Below are 16,689 nucleotides of genomic sequence, written 5' to 3'. Positions count from 1 at the left end.
TTGAGTTCCGCGCCATTAACAAACTTTGAAATTATGCTCTGTGTATTCAAGTCCAGGCTTTCAAAAGATATTCAAAAAGAGATATCAGCCCAGCAGTGAGCCCTGTAAGACACCAGCGTACATTTCCCTCCTCTCTGAATAAAATCACCCGTTTATCATTCCCGTCTGTTTTCTGTCCCTCAGCCAATCTCGCTTTCATGCAACAACCGCATCTTTCATCCCATGGGCTACAATGTTGTCAACACATCTATTATGTAACATTTTTAAAAAATTCATTCGAATGTCCATTCACACAACCGTAACAAACTTGTGCCGACTCTAATTTATTAATCCGTGTTTTTTTCAAGTAATGATCTTTCAGGGTCATTATCCGGAAAACTGTCACCACCACCGATGTTAGGTGGCTGCTCTGCGGTTGCAGGGTTTATCCCTTTCTCCTTTTTTGGGTAAAAATTTAACATTTTTAAACCATTGGCCCCTTGATTCCACTCCCAAATCTGAGGAGAATCAGGAGATGGTTGGTAGAACCTCCCAATTTCAATCATACTTCCCCCAGCAACCTAGGCTGCATCTGATCCCAACCGATTGGCTTCTACTACTCGAGGTGCTGCCAAACTTATAGATACCGAACTCTCTTCAATTATGTTTTATCGTATTTAATTCCCATGCTACCTCCACTTTTAACTGTGATGCTGGCAACGTACATACTCTATTCTTGAGGTTGAACAAAATGGCTTTGGTTTTCCCAATGGTTAAGTGCTTGAAATTGTGGCCCATTCAGGACTGGATTAAGCAAGCAGTCTGGCAATGCATTGCCACTGCAGCAGTCGGAGAGGTGCTGGAGAGGCAGTGCTTCGTGGCACCAGCGTACATGTGGAAATGAAGACAAGTTTTCAGACAATGGTACCAAGCATGAATGAAGCGCCAGGGTCCAAAAACAAATCTTTGCAGGAATCCAGAAGTAGCAATATGAGTGGAAAGAGAATCCGTCGCTAAAGGTTATCTGGAGATGCTTATCTTGGTAACAGTGGAACGAGGGAAAATGACGACTTTGGAAGAAGACGGCGTGGTCAACTATGACAAAGGCTATGGAGCAGCCGAGAAAAAGATGAATTTTCAACAACATGCACAGTCACAGAGTATGACATTTGTGGCTTTGTTGTGTTGTGTCAGGCGTGGAAATCTAATTATGGATTTTCAAACACGGATTTGCGGAAAAGATGGACAAGAATTTGGGAGGACATTGAAGTGAAAAGGGAAGTTTGAGACGACACTGTAGCCTGCAAGGACAGACAGGCCATTTTCAGGTTTCCTGAGGACAAGTTTGATGGTAGCAGTTTACAGAGGGAGAGGTAAGTGCTTGGGAAGAATGTACTAACATGTTGACTGGCCTGCAAGTGAAGAAGGGAAGCAGGATGGTCAGGAGATTACTAAGAATATTTCAGTTGAACAAAACGTTGTTCACTTGGTCAATATGAGATTAGAGAATGTGTGAGGGAAAAAGATAAGCAAAACTGGAGCAAGTTAAAGAATCGAGAATATGAGAGAGGGGAAGGGAGAAGCAAAAGGTAGCTGAGCAGACGGTCTAAACCCCAGTGTCAAAGAAGTCGATGAGCTCTTCACACTTATCCAAGGCGAGCAAGTGAAGGAATATGTTTATGTGCAGTACATAATTACGGAAAGGTCCAACAAGAATAAACGTGGACGGACCACCCGACATCACCCGAGGCACGGGAAAAATCACCCAGCACGGTCAACTCTGCAAAGTCCTCTTCACTAATATGTAGATACTTGTATCAATATTGAGAGAGTTGTCTCACAGGCCAGTGAAGCCGCAGTTTGACAAATTCGTACTCATCCAAATCAAATCAGCCTTCCCTTACTATTGCTGGGTTGAAGCCCTGGAAGTCCCTCCCGTAAAACACTGTGGGTGTACAAACTCCACATGGGCAGCACATCAACAAACCCGCAAGAGCAATTAGGGATGTGCAGTAACTGACGGCCTAATTAGTGAAGCCACATCCATTAACGATTGGCAACAAACTAACTTGCAGTCATTTTCTAAATTATCAAGGAATAGGCTAAGGTCCAATCAATGTCACGATTTCAACCTAAGGGTCATGAGGACTCGAAACGTCAACTCTTTTCTTCGCCGATGCTGCCAGACCTGCTGAGTTTTTCCAGGTAATTAGTTTCTGGATGTCATTAGAAGTGCCTTGTCTGGCAACAGAATGGGGGCCCATTACCTCTTAGGGAGTCACCCTGCAGCATTCCAGCCAATGGCATGTGTGCCTGTTTTAAAAACTAGGGTCTTATTTTTAAAGTCCAATATTTCCTGACGCAATTCGGTGATTTTTCCTTTATTATCATGACATTGTGCTTGTCGCTGCTTGCTAACCTGTAGCAGCCTCACATACTCCATGCTACTCTTCCTGCTATCTTTCCATGGCAATAATCTGAAGGGCTAATCTCCTACCTATCATACTTACTGCTGCCAGCACCGACACTGTGGACTTCGCCATAGAATCATCAATCATCTTCCCCATCTCATTGCAATTTTGAGCAAGGCTCTTGTTATCCAGAAGTTAATTCTGAATGATTTAATCGACAACATGGCATTTATGGTAACCTGACTGATGATGGCTTCCCACCTATCTATACGTTGCTGCACTTGCTCAATTCGCACTGTCACAGTGGTGGCGAAAGTCACTGACCAAATATACTTTGAACTGGCCCTCTATCCTTCTGGAACACTGATCTTTCTTTGAGATTAGCTAGTTCTAACCCTCTAGTGTGTCCTTTAAATTCACTGTTCTTGACCATTCAACCAGTTACCATGCAAGTTTCTCACAAAGACAACTTCACTACTTTCTTCTCTTACCCTCTACACCGAGTGACTCATCATCCTCGTTGATTGCAATCTGTATCTCAGCTCTTCACCCTCTTTTCCTCCAAATTCAACACCACCGCGTGAATACTCCCTCCTTGTAAAGGGCCATACACATATTAATGTCCACGCTCTCGACCTTGTCTTGTCATATTGCATCTCTACTCCTATTGCGTCAATCACAAATAAGGCCATCCCAGATCACATCACTTCTCCCTTTCTACTGACTTCTTCACTTTCCATTTCCTCTCCAAATTTCATTTCCCTTGGTGTCTATCCCTGGAAATACCTCTTCCCCAAGTAAGCTACACCAGTACTTTTCAAGTCTCAAATTCCACCATTCATCATAAGTTTTCTGCAACTGCCAACTGCTCAACCACACCTGAATTTCCAACTTTGATTCCCTTACTTCCGCTGAAACCACCATTATTTCTCAGGTGATTTCCCTCGGTACAGCCCTCATCTCCGCCCTCTTAAATTCAAGAGATATAGATTGAAACAATTGGTTTAGTTGTTCATTGCCCTATCTGAGTGGACTACTTATACTCTTATTGGGGCCTGTTTTTCTCTGCCAAAACTGCTTAATGACAAAATAACCACCATTTCTCTTCTCCACTATAATCCATCTCCTTAAATCCCTCTCTCCTACACCCTTTACCATCACCTCCAGCAAGTGCGAGGGGCTCATGGAATGCTTGCTAAATTAGACAGCACCTATCCAGCCACCTCTGCTACTTCCCTATCATCCACTGGCCAAAAAAGCCAGAAGCATTACTATTTCTACATCCACGCGCTGTGATACCTCTGCTTGGATAAAGATGTTGCTTCTGAATTCCCTATTTGATTTATGGGTGACTATCTTTAAATTAAGTATTCTAGTTTAGCTTTACATCACAAGTGTGTACCCTATTAAATCCTTCCACAATGTTAGATTTCTGTTAGTTCATCCTCAAACCTCCCTTTTCAAGAAAAAAGAGACCAAATCTGTTCCTCCATTCCTGATGAGCATATCTTGCATTTGTAGTATCATCATTGCAACCACTCTCCAGTGCCTCTATATAAGCCATTTTATTACATGGGGACCACAATTGTTTCCCCATTGTTCTACACCTGAAGTCACAACTTACTATATTTTCTCGCCTATTTCAACTCTTTTTGGTCTGAACTCAACTTGTCCATGAGACTCATATTCAGCTCCCAATTCCCACCAAACCACTGACTTCACCAAGTTCTCTTCCATGCCTCCATGTTAACTGATATTACGAATGGGATCTCTCATCTGGCACTGCCACCTTCCCTAAAAGCTGTCGCTGCAAGCTCTCTTAAAATATATACTTGAATACTCTGTATTTGCATCTATTGTTCCATCTCCAATCTCCTTTTCCTTTTCAAAGTTCTTGAATGCATTTTTACCTGCCAAGTCCGTGCCTATCGTTTCTGGAACTCCATAGCTGTACTTGCTATCAGGTCTCTACCCATGCCCCAAAAGAGTCAAATGATATCTTCTGACATTGTGACAGTTTTAAACTATTCCTCCTCATCTTTTTGAGCCTTTGCTTTGTGATCATCCTCCAACGGGCCTTCTCCATTGTCCAGCTTGTTATGACTCAACGTCTGTCTTAGGTCATATGCTGCTGAAACTCTGACCCATGTCTTTGCTACATATAGACTTGACAATAATAATACTTTCTATGCTAACCTCTTACCTTCCGCCCCTCATTAACTTGAACTCAGCCAACATTCTATGTCCTTATTCTAACTCACACTGTCCTTATTCTACCTCACACCACGTGCTGTTCACCCCATCAATATTATGTCTGCATTGACGCCCTGTCCAACAATGATTCGATTTAAAATATACATCCTTGTTTCCAAATTCCTCATGCCTTCGTTGCTTCCTGTCTCTAACCTCTTCCAGCCGTATAAAAGTCCAAGGTCTCTGTACTTCTCCAATTCTGGTGTCTTGTGCATTCTCCATATCAATTGCTCCACTATAGACTCTGGAATCCCCTCCCTCAGCTTCTGTGCCTTTGCATCTCACTTTCTTTATTACGCTCTTATAAAACTACCTCTTTCTGTTCCACTGAAGAGTCATATTGGACTCAGAACCTTAACTCTATTTCTCTCTCCACAGATGCTGCCAGACCTATTGAGTTTTCCCAGCATTTTCAGTTTTTATTTCTAACCTCCAGCATCCACAGTATTTTGCTTTTGTTTCATTGTTAAGGTGGCTCCACAAGTAATGTGACATTTAGCATTTGGACTACAGACAGTAACATGTCTCAAGCGAATGACTACTTAAATATGAATATAGGTGAGGGTCTCGGAGCCATCTGCGAAATTCATGCATCTCCTTATTTAAGGATGGGCGGAGACCTAAAGCCTTTGGAGTTTCCTAACTGCTTCTGTTCATGTTTCATATTGTACAAAAGAAAAGATGGAAACTTAACTTTCCATTGTATCACAAGGGTCTCCCTTTCCAAACTAGACTGGGGGGGTCTCAGAAATGTTATCTCAGATGTCATGTGAAAACAGATGGTTTCAGGGACTGCGTCCTTATTACCCTAGGACCCAGCACGTCCATTGGAACCATCAGTCGGCAGCCAGCCTGAGAACCAGGCTCTGAAACTATCTGCAAGCCATCAAGCAGCCAAAGTAATTAACCCAAGACGTGTGCATGAGAGATTTACCAGGGAAGTTGTCAGTGGTCTCGTACTTCGTGGAGCGAAGACACAGGTGCCTGCCATGACATTGCCTGTGGTTGTTAACGTAACAGCAGCATTTAATTTTTATTCATCTAGAACCATCCAAATTGCACCTGATTTAAGTCACATCTCACAGGCACTTGTGCACTCTGCATAAAGGAGGTCTCTGTGGCTTTATACGCCCTGACCAATGGCAATATAACGCTCCCTATTTCCAGAAAATATAGGCAGAAAATTTATGATTTGACGGATTTGCAGGATTCCACATGGTTCAGGGAAACACTTACGCAGATGGTCATACAATACCTTCATTGAAAGGTGGAGGTGTTCAAGGTGTGAAAAATATCATGGATTGTTTCAATTAAAACCAATCATTTTATTCATTTACTAGCATCTGTCTTGTTTTATAGAATGTTGTCTTTCATAATGTGGTAATCGGAGTAAATTTGAAATTTGCAGTAACCAAGCAATTTAGAAATCTGATGGTGTGAGTAATTATTAAATGCAAACTGCATATCTGGATAAGGGGATATTGAGCCCCAAAGTTAAGGCAGACAGGTATTTTTAGGGAAGTGCTGAAATTTGACTTAAATTTTCAGGCTGTGGCTGTCCCTATTGATTGGGCCATATTGTTACATTACGCTGACTGTCTGCATCCTAGGGTCTTAAAACAAATGGCCACAGAAATTGTAGATGTTTTAGTTGCAATCTTCCAAAATCTCTCAGATGCTGGAAAGGTCCCAGCTGATTGGAATGTCACAAATCTAACACATCTATTGAAGAAAGGAGGGAGGCCGACAACAGGAAACTACAGGCCAGTTAGCCTAACATCTGTCATAGGGAAATGCTAAAATCCATTATTAAGGAGGTATTGACAGGACACTTAGAAAATAACAATATAATCAGGCAGAGTAAACATGGGTTTGTGAAAGGGAAATCGTGTTTGACAAATTTATTGAAGTTCTTTGAGAAAGTGACTATCAAGGTGGATAATAGGAAACATCTAGGTGCAGTCTACCTTAATTTCCAAAGTGCATTCGATAAAGTGCCACATGAAAGGTTACAATGAAAAATAAGAGCTTTTGGTGTAGGGTTAACATAGCACAGATAAAGCATTGGTTCAACAACAGGAAGCAGAGGATAATGATAAATGTGTGATTTTCAAGTTGGTAACCTGCTGGTAAGTTGATAACTAGTGGAGTGTCACAGGGGTTAGTGTTCAGGCCTCAAAGAACTAGTGTTGGCAAGGCAGGGGAGGGGGAGGATGGCATAGTGGCATTGTCACTGGACTAGCAATTCAGAGGACCCAGCGTAATGCTCAGGCAACCCAGGTTCAAATCCCAACCATGGTAGATGCTGGAATTTGAATTCAATAAAAACCAGGAATTAAAAGTCTGATGATGACCATGAAACCACTGCCAATTGTCATAAAAGCCCATCTAGATTTCACTAATATCCTTTAGGGAATGAACTGACCTGCCCTACATATGACTCTTAAATGAACCCTCTGAACAAGGGATGGTCAAAAAATGCTGGCCTAGATAGCCAGTGACACCCAACAAATTAAACAATTATTTACAATCTATATCAATGACTTGGATGAAATAACTGAATGTATGGTAGCTAAATTTGATACTGACACAAGGGTAGATAGGAAGGTTCGTTGCAAACAGGGCCTAAAGAGTCTACAAAGGTTTTAAATATTTTAAAGCCATTAAAAACTACTCTGTCTTCAAATTCTTCCAACCTAGGTGGATAATCTCTCACTTTCCCACATTATACTCCCTGTACCACCTTGTTGCCCATTCGATCCGTCTATACATTTTTTGCAGCCTCTTTGTGTCCCCCTCACAGCTTGCATTCCCAATTAGTTTTGTATCATCAGCAAACTTAGATACTTTACTCTTACTCTTTCGTCTAAGGCATCATTACAGATTGTAAATGGCTGAGGATCCAGCACAAATCCTTGTTGCACTCCACAAATCACAGTTGACCACCTTGAAAAATGTTCCATTTATCCCTAATCTCTGCTTCATGTCCATTACCAATCCTCTATCTAAGTTGATATCGCCTCCAACTTCATCTTGCGCATTAATCTTTTGTGTGGGACATTATTGAATGCCTTTTGGAAATGTAAGTATACTGGGACTACTAGTTCTCCTTTACTGCCCTACTGGCTACATCCTCAAAAATTCTAATAAACAGGATTCCCCTTTCTTAAAACCATGTTGAATTGCTCTAATCATGCAGCACTTTTTAAGCTGCATTGTTAAGACTTCCTTAATAATAGATTCCAGCACTGTCTCAATGACTGATGTCAGGCTAACTGTTTTCTTTCTCCCTTCTTTCTTAAATAACCAGGGTAAGATTTTTGGAGTCTTCACACAGGAACAGACTTAGCAGAAATGCTTTGTTGTGAACAGATCTTATGGGGACAATGTCAGGACAAGTTTATTAAGTTCTCAGATAAAGTATGTCAACAAAGTCGGGCTGTGATTTATAGTTTAATGCCGAATATACTTCCATGCCAAGGTTTGAACGGCAGAGCACACAATAGTTTCCCCCGCAGCTTTGGTCCTTTGGTCCTCGAGCCTTTCTTGATCGTTTTCTCTTTTGTCCCTTGTCTTGTTTTGTTCTTGTCTCTGGATGGTCTTACTCTCCACCAAGAGGAGGGCAAACTCAGGATATTCTTTATTCTGCCTGTTATCCAATTAATCCCTCCCCCCCCACCCCCCCCCCCCAACCCCCCCACCCCCACCCCCCATCAGCCCCGTGATATTCTGCCCTTTGTGTGAGGACATTTGCCTTGACCAAGCAAGAATAGTTTATGTGGCTTTTGCTAACCTTACATATTTTTGCAAACAATGACTTCTGCATCTCAGTGCTTTTATATGCCATGGTATCTTATCTGACAGAGAGAAAGAAGCAGTTTTTCACAGACAGCCTTCAATCTCTCCCGTGATTTTTATCGTGTGCAAGCTCTTTATAACCTGTCATTGACTCCGCTAATCCATCCACCTAGGCATCTTTTCTATACTGTGCTTCCTAAGTTTTCCAACTATACTATTCTACAAAGAAGATGATCTAATAAAATGTTAGTAAAGTACAAGGTTGGGCGTTAGTCTTTTATAATAAATTTAGATTTTAACGATTAGTATTCTTGTTAGTAACCCAATAATCTTACAAATTTGTTAAATTCCAATCTGTTGGGGCCGTTCCATGGTCTGGGAGAATTTTGGAAAATCATATCTGGCACATCCACTATAGTTGCAACTATCTATTTTCGAACGCAAAAATATAGGCCATTAGGCCCCGATGATTTTTCGGATTGTAGTCCCTTGAGTTTCTACAGTAATTTTTCTGCCTATATTAAATACCGTGATTTTCTCACTCTTATTAGCCTGCTGGGTTACCCTCTATTTCTGTTTTGTAACATGTGTCTTCTATTGTGAAGACAGACACAAAATATTATTTCAATGTCTCTGCCATTTCTTCATTCCCATGATAATTTCTCTTGACTCTTCTTTTATGGGACTAATGTTCACTTCGGTTGCTCTCTTCCTGTTTATGCACTTGCGAAGCCCTTACAATCAGTTTTTATATTCCTGGCTAGTTTACTCTCAAAATCCATTTTTCGCCTTTCTATCAACTTTTTGGTTTCTCTTTGCTGGAACACTCCCAAAGCTCAGATTTGCTACCCACACTTTGCAAAATTATAAGAATTTGTGACTTCAGGCACCAACCCCCTCTAACATGCTCCTGGGGCTAATTCTGACTTTAGACGATGGTGTAATAGGTAAGTTAATCATTCTACCGGGGGTTAAACACGACTGAAGGCTTTCGTTTGCGTTGAAATCAAATGTAATATCAAATAGAGTGTCATCATTTCAAGGTCATGTGTTTTTTGTGTACTTCTGACAAACGCCCAAAGACGCAAGAATATCAGGTTAATTTGTTAACCAATAGGCACACAGGATGGTCGGAATTGCCTCCCAAAGCTACATGCTCCGAAATAATTTACAGTGAATTGTTTTATCCGTGTGGCGCTTTGCATCAGAGAGCTACAATAAATCCTAAATAATATCTAAATCTTCTGAAGCAAAAATAAATGCATAAGTAAAATGAAAATTGAAAAAAATTAGGCAAGAAGCGGCTTCTGTCTTGAGGTCATATTTTCGGAATGACTTTAGGCGCACAGTTTATGTGGAATATTTATCTTTGTTCATCTTTGGTGACTAAAATTGTCTTGAATATTGAAACATAATCATGAAAGATTTTTAGGAATTAAGTGCCGTAATACTGCAAAGAAAAACATGCAATTAAATGAAAATGTGGCAAAAGGTGTATAAAAAAGCAAGCGTTCATTCTTGAAGAAAGATCTTCGTCCTGAAACCCTAACTCTGTTTCTCCCTCCACTGATGCTGCCAGGCCTGCTGAGCATTTCCAGTACTTTTTGTTTCAACTTCAGATTTCCAGCATCCATAACATGTTCCCTTTGTTTGTGTTAATCTCCATTCCTTAATATATCGAAGCATGCAGAAATACAATTACGAAAACAATTCTTTATCATTCTGTTAGATTGGGATACATCTGACACACAGCGAGGATCTGGCAGCTTCTGATTGGCATTAAGTTGCAGGCTGATTTGCATAAACAAAGAGCACGCGGTGACACCTCGATTAAAATGCTCATAAGCGGCGTTAGGAATAAACTTTAGAATCCATTTCACCTAAAGACTATCGCCGTTTCTCTGCTCCATTCAATTACTTATCATGTCTTATTTGATTCGTGCTGTGAGTTCGCTGGTGTTTTGCATAGTTTGTGAGTATTATACTTTCATCGCCCGATATGGTTTCATTTCGGAGACTATTTCCTGGGAACTCACTTCCTCACTTTCATTACAAATTATTACCCTCATTGTCCTACCTCTTTTCTGACTTTGTTCTTTATTTTCAGGCTTAAATGCGCAAGTTTCAGTAAACCAGCCGCTTTTGATGTCGACATCTGCAAGAAAGAGCGTTCAAATAGTTTGTACCATGCCTTGTACGACTTTAGGAAATGGGAGTGTCTCCTGGTGCAAGCAGATTCCTGGAAACACTCCCCGGTCTTTAGTTTTCTATTACTCAGGAGGCAGAGCTTACAGCGGTCCGTGTATTTCAGATAGATTCTTATCGGGAAATACAGGAACTTTTACAATGTCTAATGCACAATCGGAGGACACTGCGGACTATTACTGCGCTATGTGGTCTAACGACTTTATCTTCGGTAAAGAAATCACGTTGAGTGTTGGCAGTGAGTAAAATTCATTCCTTGTAGAGTTATGTGAATGTTTGTTACTTTATAAGTTGCATGGTGTTTAGGTGTTGATTCAATTAAATTGCTTCTAAACGTGACAATTTCGAATCATTTTACCGGGTTCCCTTGATGCCTCAGTTTGAAGTAACACTGCCCAAGTGAAAACCGAAATGTCCGATGTTTGAGTGTTCCCTCCGCGATATTCCTTCCCATTGCATCCTCAGCTCGTGTTGAATTAACTTATTATACAGCAGAATAAGAGTTGAACTCAATAGGCAACCCGGAAAGATCAATCATACTCTTGACATTTTCGCCGTGGCTATATTAGCAGTTGCGCTGTGTGCCTCTCCGCCAATGACAGAATCGAGCCGGGGTACCTGTCGAGCCTGTTTCTAAACCCAACTGATAGTCACCACCTAAGCTCGCCTAAGAAGTACAGGAGTCTGACCGACGCCTGTGCATCCGCGGGAGAAAAATGCAAGTTGAGGTTCCAAAATAATGCTTAATAGTCTCCCTAACAGCAATCCAACTGCAACCAGTTACTGTAGCCTTGAATTAGTCATAATTGTAGGACCAGGCTTTCGTTAATACTTACTGCATATGTGCCATTCTTTCTTAACATCGACAGTATAAATAGCCCCTGGGAATGGAGACGATTAGCTAACAGTGAGATTTCTTCTCGCCGTGTATTAGCTTCATTATATTGTATCCATTTCCAAACTTCTTGGATTTTCCCTAAAATAGTCCATGGAATTTGTATATATGAAAAGAAGCAATAATTTTTATAGGAGTAAAATTACTGTAGCCGTTTTGCTACTATGCTGTGCCGAACTAATTAGGGTGGGTGTGCGGTGGTGGGTATCTGGTTTTGACAATAACATGAAAAGAGCGATCAATTTATCAGACAGTAGTAATTGCCATTCAGAGGAAATCATTGTATTATGGCACAATTGAAAGAATAATCCAATATTGGGAAGAGGCATGCAGACTGCAGCTATGCCAGAACGAAATCTATTCCGCAATTAATGAGCATGGTGGAATACAGTGATAGGGAATACGTTTGCATGTGTATCATTGATCCTTCAGATGTTTAAAATAAGGGAATGACTAAGTCAGGTTGGCAGTCTAATGTCTTTGCCAAAATAACGAAGAATTTCTGACCATTGAGCGCGTGGATGTGCTAATGTCCCACAGCCAAATTTTAATCTGAGGGCTTTTTTGAACCGAAAGGGAGCGAGAGATCAGAAAATGATAGAATCAAAGAATGGTTACAGCACAGAAGGACAGTACCGAGCAAATAGTAATATGCAGACGATTGCCTCATGCATTATAGTGGCAGACCTAGTGATTTAACTTGACGCTGGGATAATTGAAATACCGGAACATTTATGATTCTGTATTTTTTAACTCATTTATTCTATCAACTTGCATATTTGTCCCTTAATCTGTAACGTCGCCGAATAATACGGCCGATCTCTTCCATTCTTCAACTAAATTAATAACACTTAAGGATCTCTGTTTCCTTCATGCGGATTTTGAAGTTTCTTTGCATTTTATAAATCGCGGTGCTTATGGACTGCAATGTGAGATAATGACGAGCGCTGCTCGCGGTGAATTGAGTGCGGCACCCCGTGGTCTTTAAATTGTGAAAAGCACATGGAGCCCCCAAGGAACCATGGACGAGTTTCAAATTAAACCAAGAAAAAATCTGTAAAAATGTGAAACTCTGTAAACAAAACTAAAGGGCTCGTTTTAACACGAGGTTAGCGCCAACCCATATTCAGAATCACAGAATCACACAGTGCAGAAGAGGCCATTCGGCTCATCGAGTCTGCACCGACACGTGAGAAGCACCTGACCTACCCACCTAATCCCATTTATCAGCACTTGGCCCATAGTTTTGAATGTTATGACGTGCCAAGTGCTCATCCAGGTACTTTTTAAAGGATGTGAGGCAACCCGCCTCCACCACCCTCCCAGGTAGTGCATTCCAGACTGTCACCACCCTCTGGGTAAAAAATGTTTTTCCTCACATCCTCCCTAAACCTCCTGCCCCTCACCTTGAACTTGTGTCCCCTCGTGACTGACCCTTCAACTAAGGGGAACAGCTGCTCATTATCCACCCTGTCCATGTCCCTCATAATCTTGTACACCTCAATCAGGTCACCCCTTAGTCTTCTCTGCTCCAACGAAAACAACCCAAGTCTATCCAACTTAAATGTTTCATCCCAGGCAACATCCTAGTGAATCTCCCCTGCACCCCCTCTGACTGCAATCACATCCTTCCTATAATGTGGCGATCAGAACTGCACACAGTCCTCCAGCTGTGGCCTCACCAAGGTTCTATACAATTCCATCATGACCTCCCTACTTTTGTAATCCAAGCCTCGATCGATAAAGGCAAGTGTCCCATATGCCTTTTTCACCACCGCACTAACATGCCCCTCTGCCTTCAGAGATCTATGGACACATAGCCAAGGTCACTTTGTTCCTCAGAACTTTCTCGTGTCATGCCATTCATTGAATACTTCCTTGTTAAATTATTCCTTCCAAAGTGTATCACCTCACACTTTTCAGGGGAAAATTCCATCTGCCACTTAGACCATCCTGGCTATATCTTCCTGTAGCCCAACACACTCAACCTCACTGTTAACCACCCGGCCAATCTTTGTGTCATCCGCAAACTTACTAATCCTAACCCCGCACCCCCCCCCCCCCCCCCCCCACCCCACATGGTCATCTACGTTGTTGATAAAAATGACGAATAATAGGAGACCGAGCACAGATCCTTGTGGTACGCCACTGGACACTGACTTCCAGTCACTAAAGCATCCTTCTGTCATCACCCTCTGTCTCCTACAACTAAGCCAATTTTGAATCCACCTTATCAAATTACCCTGTATCCCATGTGCCTTCGCCTTCTTTATAAGTCTCCCATTTGGGACCTTGTCAAAGGCTTTGCTGAAATTCATATAAACTACATCAACTGCACTACCCTCATCTACATAACTGGTCACCTCTTCAAAAAATTCAATCAAATTTGTTAGGCATGACCTTCCTCTGACAAAGCTATGCTGACTATCCCTGATCAAACCTTGCCTCTCCAAGTGGAGATAGATTCTCTCTTTCAGAACTTTCTCCAATAGTTTCCCTAGCACTGACGTGAGACTCACTGGCCTGTAGTTCCCTGACTTCTCTCTACAACCCTTCTTAAATAGCGGAACCACATTAGCTGTTCTCCAGTCCTCTGGCACCTCCCCCGTGGCCAGAGAGGAATTAAAAATTTGGGTCAGAGCCCCTACGATCTCCTCCCTTGCCTTCCTCAGCAATCTGGGACACAAATCATCCGGACCTGGAAATTTTTCCACTTTTAAGCCTTCCAACACCTCCTATTGAACCTGTTTTAATTTTGTTTGAAGTATTACAATTTAGATGAATGTTCTGACCCAATTAATAATGTGTCTTATGGGCAAATACTTCTTCTTAGCGTATAATTCACATTCGCAGTGCAGAAAGCTGGTGTAAATAGGTAGTTGTTTCAGCGCAGTAATATTTCGAGAACGCAAATAAAACATGTGTAATGTCATTAAAATGGGTTACCCTGTCAGGTTAGCCTTGGCGTCAAGCAATTTCTGCTGGCCAGCGTGGAAAGCAGCTGGATTTTAAAGTGGCTAAGATATTTTAACTGAATTAGGTTGTCTGTGTAGCTCTGCGCTACGCACACAGACGTTGTCCCTATATTCAAACAAAACATGAATCATATGTTGGTTTCTGCTCTTGTTGACTTAGTAGCTGAACAACGTAAACCACATTGCAATAAGATTCACGTTGGGTCAGTGGAGGTCGGCCTTACCATAGCTCTTCTGTAAATTGGCGATAGCGAATCGGCAGCCTTTCTTTCATCCCCTCGGTTTTTGTTAAATTTAAGTCAATAGGAAGAGCAGCAAAACGAGAGCCAGACTATCATATATTTTATGCTGCTACAGAAAAGTCAAAATCCATCCATGTATCATAAATGACAATTATCGACCACAGCATTAGAGCTGGCAAATGTTTAAAATGCCTGCTATATGATCCAATCTTTTGAAACATATAGAATATTATATTAAATATATATTATCTAGGAGAAAGAGAGGGAGAACGCGCAAAGGGCTTTTTTATCATATTCAGTGGAACGGCATGTTACGGAAAATTTTAAATAGTCTTATCTTTCAACCAAGTCATACCCCAACATCAGATCCTCAGAAACAATCGGTCTCCCTCCTTCCACCTTCATCGGATCAAATCACAGCGAAGAACACGGCGACCGTGATGTGTTTGGAGAGCGGCTTTAACCCGGGAGCTGTGGAAATTGAATAGACTGTAGAGGGCAGTGTTGAGACCAGTCGGATCCAGCAGGAGACGGACAACACGTTCAGTGTGAACAGTTATCTGACCCTGTCAGCCTCAGAGTGGAACTCATGTGAGCTTTATTCCTGTGTAGTTAAACACGAGGCTCCAGCAAACACACTTAAAACAACCGTTTCGAAATCCAGCTGTATGTGATTTCGAAAACTGTACTTGGCCAAGCTGAGGAAGTTTGTTCATTCCTATTCATTTCCTTCATGTGACAGAAAATGTACAAATTTAACGTATTTCTGAGGTCGAAGGGAAACAGGCATTGCGATTAGAACTTTGATATATCAGACTTGCTCAATCCAAATGATCTTCGATTAAATTATTGTCTGTTGTAACTGAAACCTCAATGTTAATTAATTCAGTTAAATATATCCCCACAAACTAATTAAAAGGAAACAATATGATTATTGCAACCCAGTTATTTGCTTTCCTGTTAATCTATGCTAATGCAGCTGTTTAATAAACTTATTGAACCAAGCTCAAATGCATTATGATTGTTCGTGTTTTCTCTTAAATTCAGACGCAACGGAAGTTCAGTCAGTACTGCAACAGTTTTCAGGAATTCTTGTTTTGGCATTAGCAAAGTTCCGGTAATAAAGTGTGTGCAAAATTATCTGAAAACAAACATGAGTGATGTATCGATATTGTGGTGCACACACACCCAGGCACTTGAATTTGTTGACTGACTGTTGACGGTGAAATGTGTTAAAGGGTGTTCGCCAAATCAGGGACTGGCAAATTAGCCATCGTTCAAAGCACAAAATGAGCGATAGCAAACTGGGAGCCCATTTTAGTCCAGAGGTCTCATGGAGCGCAAGATACCCAATGTCACCCCATAGTTTAACTTAATGTTGTAGGTGGGGACGGTGGTGTTTTGGCAAAGAGGTATTGTGACTGGATCAGTAATCCAGAGACCCGGGTTAATGCTTCGGATCGAAATTTGAATTCAACAAAAATATGGAATTAGCAGTCTAATGATGACCACGAATCTATTGTTGTTAAAAAAAAAATCTGGTTTACTAATACCCTTTAGGGAAGGAAATCTGCCGTCCTTACCTGGTCTGGCCTAATGTGACTCCAGATCCACATTACTGTGGTTGACTCTTAAATGCCCTCTGAAAGGGCCTAGCTAACCAATTAGTTGTAACAAAGTGCTACACCATCTATAAGGCCTATGGCCCACGATCACCATCCCTGAGGTAGCGACACAGTTGGAAGGAAGTTGCTCTGGGAATCCTCAACATTGATTGTGGACTGTGGAATGAGGTCTCATGGTATTATGCCAAACATGGGCAAGGAAACCTCCTGCTGATTATCATGTACCGCCCAGTCCAGCTGATACATCTGATGAATCAGTGCTCCTCCATATTGAACACGACTTGGAGGAAGCACTGAGGTGACAAG

The 16,689-nt window shown here is 41.5% G+C and overlaps 1 pseudogene; it reads left to right on the top strand.

Moving 5' to 3' along the window:
• The first annotated feature begins 1,009 nt into the window (after window positions 1-1,009).
• LOC121286055 lies at window positions 1,010-15,432 on the top strand (annotated as a pseudogene).
• Window positions 15,433-16,689: the final 1,257 nt, after the last annotated feature.

Source organism: Carcharodon carcharias, chromosome 13, assembly GCF_017639515.1.
Source record: "Carcharodon carcharias isolate sCarCar2 chromosome 13, sCarCar2.pri, whole genome shotgun sequence".
NCBI lineage: Eukaryota > Metazoa > Chordata > Chondrichthyes > Lamniformes > Lamnidae > Carcharodon > Carcharodon carcharias.
This window is presented reverse-complemented; position numbering and strand designations above follow the sequence as displayed.